The sequence below is a fragment of the Desmodus rotundus genome, chromosome 7 (genome assembly GCF_022682495.2).
Source record: "Desmodus rotundus isolate HL8 chromosome 7, HLdesRot8A.1, whole genome shotgun sequence".
Taxonomy (NCBI): domain Eukaryota; kingdom Metazoa; phylum Chordata; class Mammalia; order Chiroptera; family Phyllostomidae; genus Desmodus; species Desmodus rotundus.
In genome coordinates, this window is record NC_071393.1 from 69636374 (window position 1) to 69639847 (window position 3474).

The following is a 3474-nucleotide window of genomic DNA, read 5'->3' on the forward strand; positions in this document are numbered from 1 at the left end:
AGTAGGCCTTTCCAGTACTCTATAGGCCAGCTTCATGTCAGTAGTAGAGTGTATGATATAACAGATCCAATAGACATGGGTTTACTCCCATACCTCCTTCTCTGCAAAGTGGGGTTTTTGTTGTTGTTGTTTAATTGAATGCTCTGCTGGATGGGATTCTGTGCTTGTAGAGCACACAGGTGGCAAACACAAGACCTGTGGGATGAATCTGGCCCTCCACCTTGTTTTATCTGGCCTGGCACCTTGTTTCTACCTGGCAGCAGCACTGAGCTCTCGTTTAACTAACTGTTAAGGAGTAGTTACATTTATTAAACTGATAAGAGCAGATACTACACTTGATCTCAGCCAAAAGTCCAAGAAGCGATGGAAGGAGTAGTTACATTTATATAGTCCCAAAATTACATTCAGCCCTTTGAAGGCAACCGCAAGGCTGATGTTGCCCCCAGTGAAAATGAGTTTGACACCCCTGCTGTAGAGTTAATGGTGCCAGCTGAAGCTGTGCTTACAGGGAAGGCCTACCGTGTTCAAAGACTGGGAGCAGCCCAGGGGAGGCATGGCCTGCTATGAACCATGCAGCAGGTCCGAAAGTGTGGCAGTTGAAAGCTGTCAGGTGTCTATGCTCCTTACAGCAGGTATGTTTGAAAGGAGATCTGAGTGGGTCAAGTCCATGGCTGCCCCACCAAGACAGAATGAGTCACAAAATAACATTGTGCACTGTTGGAGTAAGAAGTATAGAGTGGAGTGTTCATTCAAACTAATAGTATACGAAGGAAAGTCAATCTGTATTCATGAAAGTCTAAGTCATAAGCAACAGTGTTTTAAAAGAAATGGTTTAATTTACTTTTAAACAAATATACCAATCCTGAACATAGTAACATACTAATATTGAATCCTGGCAAAGTGTTTTTCAGAAAACTCATAAGTTAATAGGGAAAACTTATTTTTAACTAGTAATGTTGATTCACTTATGAGTAATTTGCCTAAATTCTAAGGAACCTTGGCCTAGCAAGCCCCCTGTGTGCACACAGTGTTCTGCATGGAAAGTGTAAAGGTGACTACAGCCCAGTCAGTATCAACAAGTAGAGTTTAAAATCATTCCTTTTATGCTATATTGAAATGATTGCCCAAGGTTCTCCTTTCAAAGGTCTTTGTGAGCTCATTTCCTGGAGTGTCAAAGTGTTACAAATAAATGACTCCTATGAATTTGTTTGTAGAGGCAACAGAATAGGTGAATAGAAAATCAGCCTCAGAAAAGAAAATCTCAATCCTTTGCCAGTTTACTTAAGGGAAACTCTCTCTACAGCCAAACACTGTTCCTGGTAATAAAAAATTGCAGGCTGTTCACTGAATTCTACTTCCTTGGCAGCACATTTCAATGATGTACTGGTTGATGAAGACTCAGATAATCAAATCAAAAATGCCACAGGTAGTTACTCCTCCAAGACATTGAAAGGATTTACATCTCAAGTCAAGTGTGTGACCCTGAAACCATGGCATAAAGGAAGCAGGTTTCCTGATGAAGATTTAAGAAAAATGAATTAAGTAATTATTTGGAGCATCATGATACGAGTGTCTAATGCATTTATATTAGTAATAATGGTGGCTTACATGGGCCAGGCACTTTTTGAAGTGTTTTATTGTAGCAAACTTGTGACATAGGATACATTGTTATTCCCATTTGTGGATGAGGATACTAGGTACAAGGAGTTAAATAACCTGACTGTTTTAGTTTGGGCTGCTTTAACAAAATGCAATAGTCTGGGTGGCTTAAACAACAGACGTTTATTTATTACACTCTAGAGTCTGGGAAGGTCAGGATCAGAATGCCTGCCTGGCCAGGTTCCAGTGAGAGTTCTTTTCCTGGTTTGCAGGTGGACAGCACATGACAGAGAGTGTCTTCTTGTTAGAGCACTAATCTCACGAGGGTTCAATCTCATGACCTAAATACCTCTCAAACATCCCACCTCCAAATGCCATCATATTGTGAATTAGAGCTTCAACATGTGAATTTCAGGGTGACACAAACATTCAGTCCATAGCACTGTTCAAGGTCCTAGATCAAGAAAGTGGCAGAACCAGGATTCGAAACCAGGTCACCTAGTTTTAAAGTCTATGATGCTCCTAACCACTATACTACATCTGCCACTGAAATGGCCACCTGGTTTTGGGGCTAAAATATCTTATTCCCAAAATATGTTCAGAAGGGACATTGCCATCATTTACCTCTTGAATCTACTTTTCCTATGCTTCTGAGCTGACCGACCCTTTTTTAAAAAAACACAAATTGTTGTACTTTATTAATTCACATATTGTATGAGATCATTGTTAAACATTGTATGCTTGAGATTCTGTCTCTTAGGTGTTTTTATTTACTCCACCACCAAGAACAGCAACTTCAAAAGCAGCAGGAGCCAGGCAGGTGACATAAACAGGGGAACTGGCTTGGAACAGGACAATTTGAAATGGCAAAACACAACTTATTTAACACTTGGTTCCAGCTGCCCTGTGCAAATGTGGACCAAATCTTCCCAAATCTCCTGATTTTCTGAAAGATGACAGAAATCTTTATTTTAATTAATTCCTTTTTTTGATATTTAAAACTAGTTTTTAAAATTTTAATCATTGTGTACACCAAATAAAACCTATCTGCTTATTATTAATTTTATAATTTAACTTTAGAGAGCTATCTTTATTCCTTTACTCAACTAATATTTACTGATGTGCTGTTATATGTTTACTTATCGAAATTATTAATACCTATAGCCTTTCCTAGGGAAATATTTTCTGCTCACATGTGTGCAAAGAATGTCCACTGCAACACGGTAGCAAGACGGTAATCTCTTCAGGACGGAGACCTTGCGTTATTCAATTCTAGAACAGTCCTGGCATGTAGGAGGTAATTTATATATACTTAATGAGAAAAATGTATAAGTAATTAACCTAAATCTTATCAACAGAAACTGGTTAAATCAATTATGGTAACTCTACACAGTGGAACAGTGTTTAATAACTGAAAAGAAAAATTCCCTAAGACATATTTTAAGTGTAAAAGGAGAGTTTGGGAAGATATTTCCATTTGTATCAAAGGAAAATTAAACAGATATATGCATAAATATATAGGTAGATCTTAAAGTGCTATAAAGTTGTATACTAAACTGTTACAATGATAATTATGATGAGAATAACAGGAGATGGGACTTCCCCTTTTCATTAATATACATCTGGGCCGTTGGACTATTTTAGATGAGTACATGTACATTATTTGTATATTTAAAGACACTAAATATTTAGCCCCATTAATTAATAGTAAAATAAACATGTTATATATTATTTCTTAACATTCAGATTAACAACACTTTTTTATAAAATGGTAAAAACTAGTGAGGATAGAGACCAACATCGGCAAGACTATGCTGAAAAAACAACCCCGTGCTCAGTTGCTGGAGAAGTAGATGCAGCTTTTCTGGAGGGTAA

At 37.6% G+C, this 3474-nt stretch overlaps 1 pseudogene; it reads right to left on the minus strand.

Annotated features, from left to right (window-relative positions):
* Positions 1–265: 265 nt before the first annotated feature.
* LOC112312154 (U2 spliceosomal RNA) lies at positions 266–365 on the minus strand (annotated as a pseudogene).
* Positions 366–3474: the final 3109 nt, after the last annotated feature.